This window comes from Narcine bancroftii, chromosome 14, assembly GCF_036971445.1.
Source record: "Narcine bancroftii isolate sNarBan1 chromosome 14, sNarBan1.hap1, whole genome shotgun sequence".
NCBI lineage: Eukaryota > Metazoa > Chordata > Chondrichthyes > Torpediniformes > Narcinidae > Narcine > Narcine bancroftii.
In genome coordinates this window covers 48,986,928-49,003,615 of record NC_091482.1, presented here as the reverse complement: position 1 = coordinate 49,003,615, position 16,688 = coordinate 48,986,928, and the positions used below count along the sequence as shown (strand labels likewise).

The following is a 16,688-nucleotide window of genomic DNA, read 5'->3' as shown; positions in this document are numbered from 1 at the left end:
AATTAATTTTGATATGTTTAATGACACTCCTTTTCACTACTTCCTTTATTCCATTGCTTAGTAGCAAGACCACCCCACTTTTATTTCACCTCTGAAGAGTAGCTGGCACATGTGATTCTGGACACTGGCTCAAGACTGGCTGAAGGGGTACCAGGTATTGGATGCGAGAAGGTGCCAGGGGCTTCCTGATCGTGTCAGAGGTTTGGATCTGGATCTTGGGCTGCTGATGGTTTGGACTAGATGTGGGAGCGCTGGAGGTGAATCCACGGGCACTCAGTGACTCAGGGGGTATGGGGGGGGGGGACTCTCTTTTGCTCTTCTTTCTTTGACTGTAAAGGTGTTATGAGCCCAGAGGACCCCAAAACCCAACAGCAATAGATATTCACCAAGACAAATGGCTACTTAAACAAAAGTTTCTTTTAATTATCTTTAAAAATAAACATAGAATCCAACTTTAATTTGTGTTGACTTTCTTAACCTAAGTTAACCCCCTTCTAATTCTAGGCGCACGTGTACGTAATGTGTATGTGTAAGTTCAGAAAAGTTATTTGATTCACAGTCCAATCTCACTTCTCATTCCTCCAAGTTCACTGGTTGCAGACAACTCTTATACTGTGCACAGAATTTAACGTTTATGAAGTTCACCAGGCTTTGGTACTTGAAAGGTAAATGGTTACTGGTCAAGAAGGTTCTTGTTGGTTTTCAGAGAGAGATTTGTTGTTCATTTACTTCCATCAGCCACTCCAGTGTCTTGCTGACGAAACTTGCCCCCTCAGGGTTCTCCAGATGATCACCTCTTTCTTTCAGGTCACCACAGACTTCCTTCTTGTTTCACTTATTCCAAGTGAAACATTAGGTAGCCAGTCCTCTCCTCTTACATGACCCACAAGGGCTTTGATCAGGCTGAACTCACAACCCATCTTCCAAATGGGGTTTTCCACAAGCTTGCCAACTTGTTCTGTTCCAGTCCCAGCTGCTGTTGCTGGCTATAACACTGTAGAACTGATCTCTGTGATATCTCTCTCTCTCTCTCTCTCTCTCTCTCTCTCTCTCTCTCTCTCTCTGAGTCTGTTTGACTCTCTCTGCTTGCAAAACCACATGACCCTCTTAGAACAGCGCCAGACAGTAGGCGGCTCTGTCAAGTACTTCCATCTGTTGCCTTTTTATAAACACCAATCCATTAGTGAAGTCTCTTGCGCACTCTCCAAAGCTTTTGCAAAGACTGTTGGGCCAGACATGTCTACCATGGGGCAGAGCTCCAGTATTTTAAGTAAGATCTATTTTAAAGTGTTTGTATGTGACCTACACTAACCTTTCCCATTTTATCTCCCAAAAACGCTGTCACATAAGGGCACCAGGCAATTTCTGCTGATGGTGAATCTGTCTGCCTTCTGGCTGACAAAGGGAAATTTTGTGTAATATGACACTTGTTTTATTGCATTTACAATAAAGGAATCTTGATTCCTGACCTTGTGTTCTTTGGAACTGTCTTCAGAATGGCTATTTCCTCGTACTCCTTGCTTTCTACTTGTGCCGATAAAAGTCAATCAAATATTCAAATTAATTATACATGCTACAAACTATACCCCAATAAACCCCTCACCCTGAAAAAAAATCCCCAAAATAAGAAAAGAAAGATAGATTCAAAGATAAAGTATAGCAAGAAAGAACAAAACCTGGTGAACAAACTTTGCATTGACACAACTTTGCCTTCAATATCATCCTTTGCTTATCCAAGATTTCGTGAGGTTCAGGGAAATATCTTAAATTCCTTCCCACTTAAGTATACGTAAGTATACCCATACGTAAGTATGGGTGCCAATTTTTCAGAAAGACATCAGATTTATTCCTTAAATTATGCGTCATTTTCTCAGGAGGTGTACCACTTATGTATTTCCACGAGCCGTCTTTCTATTCCCTAACGGGCATCTGATTTCCATGTCACTGCTATACATTTTCTTGCAGCTGGTAGCGCAATTTTCACAAGTTCCACTCGGAAAAGAAAATTCGATTGCAGTCTTGGTCTTTACCGACACTCGCACTGCGCTGGGACCAGTGCCAAAGTGAATTTAATGATCAGGATTGAACAAAATCCTGCCAAAAAAAATTGCCCAGTAGAAAAAGCATTGCCAAGACTTCTTCTAAAAATTTTCCTAATTCTAACCAAAATGGTCTCAGTTTTGAATGTGGCCATGTTGAATGTCTACACCTGAAACATTTTATTCAGTAAATCCACTTTTCAACTATTTAATTTTTATAGAGTAAGGTATAATTAATGCAAAAAAATTATCTATGTCTAACATTTGTTGTACTTGTCATGTCATCATAACATCATTTTTGCCAATCTTTCTCCACAGTATTTATATTCAAATCCCTTTCCCATCTCTGTCTAGACCTGCTTCATAGTTTGCAATAATATATATATATAACAGATGTAAATTTCTTAATAAATCTATTACAAATCAAAGTTTCTATTTCACTTCTTTTTCATTTTTTAAATTTCTACCATTTTTCTCTATTCCGACTTTGATTGGAGGTGTACACTGGGTTGTTTGCCCTCTCTCTGACAGACGTTGCTTATCAAAACTCTTTTTGATACTGCGTACCGTTGCTTTCACTAACCTCGCCAAGAACCCCACCCACCTACTACCCCCCCCCCCCTTCTCTGGTACGTTCCCCACCCACCCACCCCCTCAACCACGCAAAACAAAGTTTAAAGCCAGATGTTCAATCCCGGTCATTAAATTCACTTTGGCACTGGTCCCAGCGCAGTGCGAGTGTCGGTAAGGAGCAGTTCCCTTTTCCTGATGCAATGGTGCCATTTGCTCATTCTTCTCATGCACACATTCAACTGTCTGATCTGTGACAGAGTGTATAGAGATGTTTGGGAGGTAAATTGGGAAAGGTTTCTTAGAGAAGGTCACACACAGGCAGATGCAGAACAAGCTTTGCTCTCAGAGTGGGGGAGAGGGGGAGAGAGAGGAGAGACAGAGCCTTCTTTTCCAGAGGGACAAGCTGGCAAGCTTTGGAAGACGGCCTAGTCAAAGGAGAGGACTGGCTGTTTCCTTTGGAATAGGAGAAACAGAAAGGAACTCTGTGGTGGCCTGAAAGAAAGAGGTGATCATCTGGAGAACCCTGAGGGGGCAAGTTTCATCAGCAAGACACTGGAGTGACTGATTAAAAGGGAATCCATTTTGGATGTCCTGGAACAAGAAAACTCTCTGAAAACCAACAAGAACAGGGAAATTGGACTGTGAACCAAATAACTTTTTCTAAACTTATATGCGCATTACACACACACATGTGCTTAAAATTAGAGTGGGGTGGGGGGGGGGGTTAAGTAGGTTAAATAAGTCAATAGAGATAAGTTAAAGTTTGATTCTGTTTTCTTGTTCAAAGATAATTAAAAGCAACTTCTGTTTAAGTACCCCTTTGTTGTGGTGTATATCTATTGCTGATGGGTTTTGGGGTCCTCTGGACTCATAACAGATCTAAATGACCATTTGCACAGTGGTAATGAAGAGATTATCACTTTAAATTCTGTATTTTAATTTGGATACAGACTGCTGATATTCCTTTTATTTTTGAAGATTTTATTTATCAATTTTCAAACTCAAACTCAGTGTTCATCCAAACTCACAGTCATCATTTCTGTATAAGGTTCACCACTGAGTCCTAGCCCCTTTTTTCCACCCCTCCCTCCTCCCCTTATCACACACGATGGGCCATATAACGTACAACATTCAAGATGCTCACAATAAAGGTTAAAAACCTAGATTTGTTACACCCCGGCAACCAGTGCCCCGGCCAATATCCTATCCATGGCTCTTTTTTTCCTGGATTGGGATGAGATGGAGCTAGGCCGCGAGGCAGGACAGCCCACCCTATAGCTGTGCACCTATGAAGTTTAGATACGGTTTCCAAATTTTAAGGAAGGTACTGTGCTTTTTGCTGAGATTGTAGGTAATCTTCTCCAGGGGAACACACCTCTGCATTTCTGCACTTCAGCGCACACTGCTCCAGCTGGAGTCGGACTCCCAGGTAACTATGCACTTCCTGGCCACTGCTAATGTGACCATTATGAATTGGATTTGAAATTTGGACAGCTTCTTATGTCAAGGAAGAACAATTCTGGATCCTGTGGAAATTTTTTGCCTATGATTTTATCCAGGGCTTCGCTCTGGTCCGCCCAAAAGGGCCTCACCTTGGTGCATGTCCAGTTTACATGCACAGATGTTCCTGTCGCAATACCACATCTGGTCTGGGATTTCTGATTTTGATCTATTCAATTTTTACAGCGTCAGAAATAGCTGGTGAAGGAAGTTGTATTGTGCAGGCCTCTGATATTCCTTCAGTGCCTCATCTAAGTTCTTGATTCCTACGTGGACTACAATAATTGGAACTCTCCCCTCTTCTGCACACAACTGACCCAATCATGTCCTAGCCTGGTTATTTCATTCCCCAAAGGTCAGCTGAATCCCTCCCAGGCTCAGAAAATGAAAGGACTCAGATGCTGGTTTGATGAAGGTCTATTGGCCAGTGATTTTGATGTGATGTGATCCACTTTATTGCCATGATGCTGGTAGACCACCCAATGAAACACGATTAGCATCGATCAGAATATAAACTAGAATACAATACAATAAACACACACAATTTATTTTGGGATATTGCGGTTTTATTATACATGGTTTACCAGGGTAAAATAAAACCGCAATATTCTAAAATAAATTGTTTAAAAAATTACAAATTCTGAAATATAAGGGCAGCCCCGCTCAATGCCGTGAATTGGTGTTTAACATTATCATGGCTTCATGAAAAAAGCTCTTTTTAAGTCTGGCATTTCTTGAGCGAAGGATCCTGTAACATCTGCCCGAGGGTAGGAGAGTAAATAGTTCACGGTTAGGGTGTGTTGCGCCTTTAGTGATATTCCTCGCCCTGTCCAAACATCGCCCCCTATAGATGGATTCAATGGGAGGCAATCGCATTTCAACAATTCGCTCCCCGCTGGAGTGCCTTCCTATCTTATGCCGAACAATTCCTGTACAATATTGAAATACTGTATGTCAGGACACTCTCAATGGTACATCGAAAGAAATCCAATAGTATTCTAGGGCAGAGGTGCCTTTTTGATCAACAGTGATGAATTCAAAGACCAAATGAAATCATCAGAGATATGGACCCAGGGGAATTTGAAGCTCTGTAACCACTCCACCACCGCTCCACTGATGGAAATCGGGACGTGCGTTCATCTTCCCGCCCGTCTAAAATCCTCTTTTGTCTTCTGGGTATTGAGTTACAAATTGTTCTCAGAACACCACGAGGCCAGGTGCTGAACCTCACCCCTATAGGCCGTTTCATCGTCCCCTGCGATCAGGCCCACCACCATGGTGTCATCTGCAAACTTTATAATTAAATTTACAAAGTAAAATCAAGTCCACTCAAGGTTATTGCTACCTGATTGCACAAGTACAACCCGACAAAACAGCGTTCTCTGGTCTTCAGTAAACAACACAGACACACAACCAGTCATAACACACATAGACAGAGAAATAGACGTACAGGACAAGTATTCATATATGCAAATAAATAAATACTGCTTTGTGAATGTGAGACTCCTGGAAGGTTAGTGTGAGCAATTCAGCAGAAAGAAGCTGTTCCTCAGCCTGGTGGTGCTGGCTCTGATCCTCCTGTATCTCTTCCCCGATGGGAACAGCTGAAAGATGGTGCATGCGGTTTGGAAGGGATCCTCCGTGATTTTGCGCCCCCTCTTCAGACAACGAGCCAGTAGATTACATTGATGGGGGGCTGGGGAGTGGTGAGAGATTCCATTGATCCTCTCTGCCACGCTTATGGTCCTGTGGATTGACCTCCGATACATTTCGCTGCAGCGACCATACCCTCACTGTGACGCAGCCAGTCAGGGTACAATAAATCAATCTGGTCCCTCCAGAGGAGCTGAATTAAAATGCACCCTCAGTCTAATGGAAGCTTCATATCGCAAACCATTAACCGTTCTTGCTCTGTATATCTACCTCCAGCAATATTTTTCTTTATTTCCCATCAGGAAAGCAATATTTTTCTTTATTTCCCATCAGGAAAGCATGGTTTTAATTTGGACATAGAGTCCCATGGCAGGTCTCCCAGGCAGCATGAGATTTTAATTCCTTAGCCTCAGGACATCAGCCAGATCTCAGGTCCCCCTCCTGAAACAAGCTGCCAGTTTGTTGGGTGAAGGGTGAGACCAGGTGGAAGGAGGAAGCTCTCGGGGCGAGGAGCCCTGTCCCATTAAGGAATTACTCGTTGAATCTCCCTGTTCAAGCAGCTTATAATGGTGTCCCTTTCTGAACCATTTACACTGGGGGGAGGGGGGGGGAGAAAAACTGGAGCAGGAAACTTTCACTGAGGGTGCTCACTCTTCCGTATCATTCTACTTTCTCATCCGATGCTCGCCCACTCTTTTTTTCAGTCCGGATCCTTCAGACTTTTCAATTAATTAGAGACCTTCCGAGAGGAACTTTGTCAAAGGTTTTTTTCCGCGGCTTTAAGAAAATCTGATGGGAAGAGATGGTTCTCCGTTGACGATAGGCCTTTTTATAGAAGAAAAAATAGTGAATGTAAAGGCGGATATTCTTGCCTTACATCACTTCACCTAGCAACCGATGGCAGATGCTAGTTGCGGACTCCAATGCTTCTAGGGGGGTTAGTCTCACAGGTGAAGTGAGTCGCTCCATGAAAACAATGCTGCTGAATGCGGCTGCTTAAGGATGGGGCAATGACGTTGCTACTCACCAGGTCTCCCATGGTGATTGGTGCTGGGGTTAGGGCTCCCTCCTGCCACCCTGAAATGCCCTCTTCCCATTCCTCCTCTGCCCCTCACCCCTTCCTTCAAGGCCGCCGAGGCTGAGGAGCAGGAGGGCAGCGAGGAGCCGGAGAGAGCGGGAATGGACATTCAAGGAGTGGAGGGAGTCCAGCCCAAACAACGTGGAGGCTCTGCGGGGGGTGTGGGGGTGGGGCAAAGAGAAACGGAGCCCGCAGGGCTGGAGGGCCAAGGGTCTGGGTGCTGAGCTCCATGGCCCAAGAGGAAGGAGGACAGGTGCTGAGGAGTGAAGATGGAGAAGCAGAGCCAAGGAGTCTGATGGATGAAAGAAGGGAGGGAAGAACTGTGCTTAGTGTGCCAGGGGGAGCAGCACCAGACAGAAAAGCTGGGAGAAGGTTCAATGGCCGTTTTTGTTACCCATAATCCTCCACGCAGCTGGAACTGCTCTACGTTTCCCAGACCAGTTCCAGCTGCGTGGGGGATTATGGGTAATGAAGCTGGCCATTGCTTGGCGCGTTGGACCTCATCACGACAGGCGGCGCTACTGCACCATTTGACCTGCCTCCCTCGGCTCCGGAGGACGACTCCCGACGCCGCTCTCTCTCAAAACCACACTAGAGCGGCCTTCCAGGCCTTCCCCATGAAAAGGTAAGCCTGCCTTTTATCCCATGCCCCAGTGGAGCCAGCCTCAATGTGGCACCTACTGTCTCATCCATTTATGTCCCCCCCCCCCCCCCACACCAACCTCTGCCTGCATCCAGAGCCACTGCATCATTTCAACTGATGTATGGATAATGGGCCTAATTGGACTTTATGAAGAGCTAGTAATGACTGTCATCTGGAGGAAACTCTCTCCAATCTTCCAGCACAATAGAGGTGGGTTTAGTGAACTCCAGCTTGTTGTAAATTAAAAAGCTTTAGAAGTAAAATTCAGATTGACTGAGAAAATTTTGCCTGCTTTGCAAGTTAATACATTGTAGATTCTTGAATTTAATTACGGTAAATGATCCATACTCTAATTAAATTGCATTCTTCAGAAACTAATGTTGTCCAGGTGCACAACTTGTGAGATAGGAGCTTAAGATGAATATCCATTTTCTTCCTTTATTGATTGTTCTTTCTGCAGTTTGACAGGGGTTAATTCCACCCAGAGCTCGGAATGTTGTTGCAATGGTTCAGGTTAAACTTTCTGATCCGGTCTTATTAGAGTAAATCCCCTTCTTGCTGATTGGGATCTTTCAAATAAGAGGCCATTTTACAGTGCTTAGTTTGGGACAGGTCAGGTCGCAAAATGCGTCCCTGGAGAAACCGTGAGAGTCGCTCACACATGGAAAGAAGATGCAGAACAGCTGAGAATTCCAGATTCTGCGTTTCACATTTTTTCCCTTTCTCATTCTGACCACAAGAGAGACCGCAATGAGAAACGATAGGGAGTAGCGGTTAGTGGGACGCCATTACAGCACCAGCGATCGGCCCTGGGGTTTGAATCCTGCGCTTCCTGTAAGGAGTTTGCATGTTCTCCCTGTGCAGGCGTGGGCTTCCCCAGGGGCTCTGGTTTCCTCCCATCCTTCAAAACAAATGGGGGTTGTAGGTCAACTGGGTGAAATTGCACGGCACGGGATTGTGGGTCAAAGTGGCCTGTTCTCGTGCTGTGTGTCTAAATTTAAATTTAAATTAAATTAATAACGGATAGATGAAGGTGAAATCCAAACTTGTTGGTTATTATTCAGAGGTGTGCATCTGAGAAAAGCAGCAGAGAATCCTACCTAGCAAGAATTTCGGTTCAAAATTTATTGTCTGCGTTCATACGTGACATCACGTACAACCCTGAGACCCTTTATCCTGTGGCCACAGCAGAATTTGTAATTACCCAGCCACTGTAAACTCTACTCAAGAAGGAAGAAATGTATACAAACAAAATAAATGTAAACAAAGGAAAAAAATGTAAATGAGCTGTCCCTGGACTTCGAGGCCCTCACCCCTTGCATTTAAAAGATGAAGAAATTCCATTGGCTTGTTTCTTACTGCATGCCCCAGAGAGTGGTGAATACTAACATACAGAATAGGAGCAGGAGTCGGCCATCCGACCCATCGAGCCTGGCTCTTCCATAAAATGAGATCATGGCTGACCTGATGATCGGCTCATCTCCACTGACCTGCATTTCCCTCATATCCCTTAATACCCCTACGATGTAAAAATCTATCCTGCCGATCTGTGGAACTCTCCAGGAAGCAGCGGACGCTGCCTCATTAAGTATATTTCAGACATAGGGAGGTAGGTTTCTGCTTCATGATGAGTGAAAGGCAGGTAAGTGGAGCTGAGTCCAGGGTCAGGCCACCTATGATCATATTAAATGACAGACCAGGCTCAATGGGCCAAATTTTAACTTTTAATTTAAACCCAGTAAGAGGCCCTTTTGGCCCATGATCCCGTGCCACTCAAATACACCCAGTTGACCTACAACCCCCATATGTTTTGAATGGTGGGAGGAAACTGGAGCCCCTGAGGAAAACCCACGCAGACTCGGGGAGATCGTATAAACTCCTACAGATTTTAACCCCGGTCCCAACCGCTGGCACTGTAACAGCATTACTCTAACTGCTACACCAACCGTGCCACTTGGGCTCCTCCTGCCCCTAAAGTTGATGGGTTGTGGCACAGGGTTTGGTGTGGATTTAGTGTGTTCAGTGGCCTGGTCATTGTCTCTTGGGGGCTTCGATCAATTTCAAACTCTCATAAGCAACAGTGATTTCACAAATTAATGAATCATTGAATACTACTTGGAGGTGAAGGGTAGCAAGTTCGGGAATTCACCCAAAACCAGAAAGAAAATGTTATGATTCCAAAAATGCCTGGAGAATGCTACAGGCAGAACATCTGGGCTGCAGTTTGGCTCAATGTGCTGAATGCATCTGGGGTTTAGAGATGCTGAATTGGTCCCGTTGTGGGTTGGTTGCACGAGCACTCAGACTTACATGTGAGTCATGGCCAGGTGCCAAGCCGTGCAGGAGTTCGTCTCTGCACACCGAATCCCATCGGAAGAGTTCAGCATGGGCAGACGGGGGCATTACAACCTTGAGACCAGTGCTTGTCATTTTAGAGCCCATTCTTTTGTTTACATGGTCCTTCCTTCCACTAGCCACTGGTGTGAATGTAGAAACTCACCAGCACATTTTGTGTTAACCATTGATAGATTAATGGTTCATTTCCATATCTGTTGTTACAGTACTACTAATGTTTGCCATAGATTCAAGAACAGCTCAAGTCAGTTGTCCTAAACGCTTACCTTACCTTACCTGTGGGGATTGGCAGATAGTGGAGAATTGTAATTCTGGTTGCTTGAGACTCACTCTTAAAATACCTAACTCGTACACCTGCACAAAGAATAAACATTTTAAAAGGTGAAAATACTGTTCTTACAATGAACAAACATGAATATATAAACCTTAAGGCATTTTATTTTATTTTCAGTCACATTCTTTGAAAATATTTAACTGTCGCTGCATCTGCAAGTTCCTCCCCCTCCACGGAGCATCCCGAAAAATGAACAATAAACCCCCCCTCCCCAAGTTTACAGATAAACCTTACTGATATTACTTAATAATATACTAATATAAATAAAGACTCTTACTAAGCAGGGAACAGGAGACGCTTTAAGAGAATGGCCCCAACGGCAAGCAGCATCATCCTGAGTGACGCCATTGTGGTTTCACGACCAAGGCCCTCCGCTGGCTGAATATTTGCCCCCATCTTCACCAAAGAACATTTACTTCCACAATTTTGAACTTGCTTATTCTTTTTCCTATTATTTGATCCTTATTTATTTTTTAAGATTTATTTTTCCTCTTTTTTTTTTGCCCGTTGCTTGAGGGTGCCAATGGCTTGAATTCTGGATAGCAGGGGTTTTCCTGTAAAACGTGACTGGGAAACAAGCAAGGGGCAAGCTGCAGGAGGAGACAGTGCATTCCATGCTGGTGACATCAAAGTGGGGGGGGGGGGGAATGTTATTGATGAAATGTCGAGGATGGCGTAAGACACACCAGAGCCTGGGTGCAAGCCTGAGGGTGATCGGGGGAGCATGAAGGAGCGGGAGGCAGATGAAGAGAGGAGGCAATCGGGATCATCTTTTCTAATTGCATGTTGCCAACGTTTAACTATAATGCCAGTCGTCCGTGCAGTAATACAGATTCCCTTCCCTTTGACCTTGGAGCTTTTGCTTGTTCAAGAAAGGTGACAGAACCATAGAACATTACAGCACAGAAGCAGACTCTTCTAGCCCATGCCGAACTATTGTTCTACATAATCCCACTGACCTGCACCCTGATCATAGGCCTCCATACCCACAGAACAATGGAACAAATTAGAATAAATAAAACAAATTAACGGCTGAGAGGTGACTTAATAGAGGTCTACGAGATTGAGGTACAGATAAGGTGCCCAGCTGGCTCCTTTTTTCCCAGGGTGGGAGTAGCAAATACCAGGGGACATCTGTACAAAGGGAGGAAAGTTTTGGGGGAGACGTCAGGGGGTCATGATGGAGGATGGAACCATAGGGGAATTTAAGGACTCTGGGACAGGCACAAGGATTTTAAAAAAAATTAGAGGGTTATGAGGTAGTTTTTTTAGGTATATATAGGTTGGCACAACATCATGGCCAAAGGGCCGGCACTATTCTATACTATAATGTTCTATGTGTTTGGGTGGCGTGCATGTCTTTCTTTATGGAATAGCAGACATTGTGGTGAAGCTGTGGGCTGTTGTAGGAGGAAGGTGGGCTCTGGTGCATAATAGTTGAGGATGAGATGAATGTTAGAAATGAGTTCTGTTTGATAGATATTCCTGGTAATCAGGTGATTGGGGTGGTAGGACATTGAGTGTTGATGATGGGCAGAGGTGGTCAAGCAAAGTTCCTGAAAATCCATTCACTGAACCTGGGAGGTGATCAAACTTGCAGCTTTGTGTCCAGACACCGAGAACTGGATTCCTGGCTTGAGCAACCTCCGTCTTTGGCTCTCACCACTTTTTCAGAGCTTGTGTTCGTTCTTCCTGGTTCCATCTGGAAAGTCTCATCTCTCCTGCTCCCCACCTACACCAGGATATCCGACTCAGTGTCCAAAATACATTCCATGATGCAGATCAGCCAGCTTTCCTCAGTCTTTGCCAACGCTAGCTCCAGTCTCAAAGTCTTTCCCCTTTATGGATGGCTTGGATGGTGCAGTCCCTCCAAATGGTGCTAACCACCTTTGATGTTGGCTCCTTGCTGAAGCACGTGACAGGTTAACATAAGTGGCACTGTCTTCATTCTGAAACCACTCTCGTGACTAGACTGAATTAGTTGGCATCAACAGAAGGAGATGAATCAGCTGTGATCCCCATGGCTCTGTTTAATCTCTATAGGGTTCTGGGTGGAAGGTCACAACTTGCCTGTATTGCAGAAGGAACTATGCATTTCATTGCTTATCCCAGCATTGTCACTGACTGACAAATGTTCAACGACAGAGTGGCAAAAACTTCAACAAGGTAATGTGCTGGGCACTTTCTACGCAACGTACTTCTCATCTCTGGTATCATTTTTGGAAATCGTCTCTGAAGTCTCTCCAACACCAGCTCGTCTTCTTTCCAATAAGGCACCCCAAAACTGTACACAGTACTCCACATGAGCTCTCACCAGCGCCCTATAGAGTCTCAACATTACATCCCAGTTCTTATATGCTATTCTTCTAGAAATGAATGCCGACATTACAATCACCTGCTTCACCCTTGAGGTCAACCTTTCAGATATCCTGCATGAGGACTCCCAAATTCCTTTGCACTTCAGAATTTTGAATTTTCTCCCCAACTACTAAAGTGCATTCCTCTACATGTTCCAACATTGTATTTCATTGTATGGCCACCTCTTTGACCACTCTCCTAATCTATCCAAGTGTCTGCAGCCGTTTTGTACCCTCACTACCATCTCCTCTACCACCTGCTTTGGTATCATCTGCAAATTTAGCCACAAAACCATAATCCAAATGATTTATATACAATGTAATAAGAAATGGCCCCAGCACCAACCCCTGCGGAAAATGACTGGTAGCCACTAGCCAACCAGAATAGAATCCCTTTATTCCCACTCTCTGCTTCCTGCCAATCAGCCAATTAACCCTGAACCTATCGAACAGTGGTCAGTGTTCCCCAAGGGTTCCTGCACAGTCACCTCAATCACTTGCCATTTCTCACCTGCCAAGAAAAGGTCGAGTACAGCCCTTCCCTGTAAATCTTTAGATTTCGCTATCTGAGAGGGCAGTAGCTGCTCATTCATTTGGTGTATGCTATGCTTGCTTATTTTTGGAGATATTGAGGATATCAAGGGAGGTTTGGGTTATTTGGGAAGATAGGTGTGAAGCACAGAATCAGTCTGATGTTGAATTTGTGACAGGGGGAAGACAGCACCTCTATTAAAGAGCACCTCTACCTTTCTCTCTCTGAATCTATTTGTAAAGATCAGTCATGAAATGTTCACTTACGGTGCTAGCCATCATAAGCTCGCGGTACGGTTCTACCACTTGACACTGTTGAGTGAAGGTGCCTAGTTTAATTTTTAATTTAATTTAGAGAATCTGCACAGTTACAGGCCCTTCCGGCCCGCTAGCCCGCACTTCCACCCATGTGACCTTACTAACCCTGCATACCTTTCTCAAGTCATGTTTATTGTCATTCAATTGTACAAGTACAACCCGACGAAACAGCGTTCTCCGGCCCTCAGTGTAAAGGACGCAGACACACACTCGGACAATGCCCAAATACAGACAAACAATGCATATTCAGGACAAGATTCATAGTTCCACATAAATAAATAAATATTGTTTTGTGAATGTGAGAGTCTCGGAGGATTAGTGTGAGCAGATCCTTTGGTCATCCAGCATTCTCACTGCCTGTGGAAGAAGCTGTTCCTCAGCCTGGTGGTGCTGGCTCTGATCCTCCTGTATCTCCTTCCTGACGGGAGTAGTTGAATGATTCTGTGTACGGGGTGGAAGGGGCCTTTCACAATGTGGTGCGTCTTCTTCAGACAACGATCCCAGTAGATCACGTTGATGAAGGTGGATAGTGGTGAGAGTCTCCATTGATCCTCATTACCATTCTTATGGTCCTGTGGATTGACCTCCAATCCAATTCCCTGCAGCAACTGTACCACACTGTGATGCAGCCGGCCAGGGCGCTCTTGATCGAGCTCCTGCGGAAGGTTGACATGATGGTGGCCGGTGGCCTTGCCCGCTTCAATTTTTTCAGGAAGTGCAATCACTGACCCAGAGGAAACCCATGCAGTTATGTACACTTCTGACAGACAGTGCAGGATTTGAACCTGTGTCATTGGTGCTAACCCCTCTGCTAACCATGTCAATTTTCTCCTCTTCAAAACTGCATCAAATCACAGTTAACAGAAGTTTGTTATCTCTAAAATGTTTGTCTGACCTCCTTGAGAACATTATTTGTACTATCTGCCGATTTCAAGGGTTTTGCTTCTCACCTGCAAAGCCTCAGGACAAAACCAGACGATGCCTGGCCCTGGGGGTACTCCCCTTCCAATCTTCCCCAGGCTGAGCTACGGCTAATTACTCTCACTCCTTACTTCCAGTCCATCAACCAACCTTCTGTCTTCAAATTGCACTAAACCAAGAGAACAGAAGAGGAGCTTTTATTTCTCTTCATGAAAGTTATTCATCTGTGAAAATTTAAATCAAACCATAAAGGCACAACCATTTCCGAACTGACAGAGAGGTGAAGCATTCCAGCAAATTATATTTGTGCTTTGAAATGGGATATTGGGCCTCTTAATATTTAAAAAGATGCAGTCATGCATGGAATTGAAGATTAAAAGTGCAGTAATACATTTCTAGAAGGCAATCTGAGTGCTATATAATGTACCTGAGACAAGGCACAATGGTACAACGTGCCTTGTGCTGTAGATACTTAGAATGCAATGTCTTTTCTGTCAAAACGGGGAAATAAAATTACAGAGATTCTTCCATTTAGCCAGCCACGGGGACAAGTCATCTCGCTAAAAATGGCTCTCAGGTTCTGGTTTATATAACCCAAGTGGCTGCTCAGATCTTTGGTGCAATGTTAATAGTAGTTTGAGGTTTCCCACAGAAAAAGATTTGCAATTGCGGTAATTGGCAGTGGAGTCAATCATCTGTTGTCTCCTGCTTGATTCTCAGGTTTCCGCACTGCCATACTAATGTACATAGAGGTTTTGCTATAGTTTTTATCACAAGAACACATATAGTAAAATCCCCGTTATCCAGAATTCATGTAACCGGCAGCCTCAAGCAACCGGCAAAAAAAATTGCAGAAAATAAATAGGTACAAAATACGTGTGACAGTACAGGATACTATCACCAATGTATATATTTGTATATATTTACATATAGCTATAGTGATTGGCTGAGAGCCGTAGCCACGCCTACTGGCAGGTCATAAAGGGCTAATCCTAACCAGACCCAGGTCAGTCTGGACTGGTCGACCTTGATGTTCTACGCTCCAGTCTTTTGCTAATAAAAGCCTTGGCTTGAGTCAACAGTCATTCAATGAGCTACAATACGAAAGTTTCAAAATTGCGCCCCCCCCCCCCCCAACTGTCCCACCAGCCGTTAGTTCGCCAGTCCACGCAACACGCAATCTCAGGCCACTGGTAAATTTGCTTATCCTGCATCCACAAATCCCCATGGGTACCAGATACTGGGGTTTTTATATTCAGAAAACTCTGGAAACACTCAACAGGCCAGGCTGTGTCTGCGGAGAGAGGAAAAACAGAGTTAACAATTCAATTCCAAGACCTTGAAGGATTTTACATTATTTTTAAAAATTTTAGACATACCGCATTGTAACAGGCCATTTTGGCTCATAGATCTGTGCTGCCTGATTTATACCCCATTGACCTACAAGCCCCTGGTACATTTCGAACCATGGGAGGAAACCGGAGTCCCACGCAGACACGGGGAGAACATACAAACTCCTTACAGCCAGCGTGGGATTCGAACCTTGGTCCCGATCGCTGGCGCTGTAACAACGTTGCGATAACTGCTGCGCCAACCTTGCCGCCTGCTTTTTGACATCTGTATTTCTCTCTCCACAAATGCTGCCTGACCCGCAAGCAAATTGAGGTTCAGAGTGTATGCAGAAGGAAGGTCTTGCAGCCAAGATTGGAGAGAGATTTCATTGGGAGATTAGGGCAAATTTATAATCGGTTTCAGAATTGGGAAGAGTTGCAGGGCAAGAGTTTTCGTGGTAAGTGAAGATTCTGTCACTGAAATGTAACGAGCCACATCCAAAATCACATAATTAATCAGAGGCTGGAAAAGGAGAGGACCTGTGGAGCAGATGTTGCTACTAATAATAACAGGCTTTTCCGGCCCACGAGCCCGTGCCGCCCGAATACACCAATTAACCTACAAACCATCTGCGGATTTTTGTTTGAAGGGTGGGAGGAAACCGGAGCATCCAAAGGAACCCCTCGTGGAAACCATGCAAACTCCTCACGGACAGCTCCAGAATCGAACCCGGGTCGCGGTCGCCATGATGGGCTGTGCCAGCCCTTTTCTCTTTGAGCTCCTTGACTGCTCCAGATCCTGGGTTTTCCATCATGTGAGGGAGGGGTGTTTTCACACCTATTTCAGCAAAGACGGACACAAACATTTTTGGTTTAACTTCTCTGTTACTCTCTTGTTCCCCAGCCCAATTTCTCCCACCTCCATCCGTAAAGGACCCAGATTGATTTTTGCTTTTCTTAACCCTTTTACATATTTTACATTTGTCCTGGGCTGTGCCCACTACCTTCTTGCAGGGCTTTTTGCATAGGATTATTTGTGTCCCCACACCGGACTG

The 16,688-nt window shown here is 44.6% G+C and overlaps 1 long non-coding RNA gene across 2 annotated transcripts in view; it reads right to left on the bottom strand.

Moving 5' to 3' along the window:
* The window catches only part of LOC138749905 (uncharacterized), a 70,640-nt gene that overhangs the window by 11,971 nt on the left and 41,981 nt on the right, over window positions 1-16,688 (bottom strand). For both annotated transcript variants that reach the window (XR_011348936.1, XR_011348935.1), the window contains exons 2-3: window positions 14,332-14,471; window positions 10,118-10,195 (exon numbers count right to left, since the gene is read on the bottom strand). This is a non-coding gene — a long non-coding RNA (uncharacterized lncRNA). The remainder of the gene's footprint in view (window positions 1-10,117; window positions 10,196-14,331; window positions 14,472-16,688) is intronic.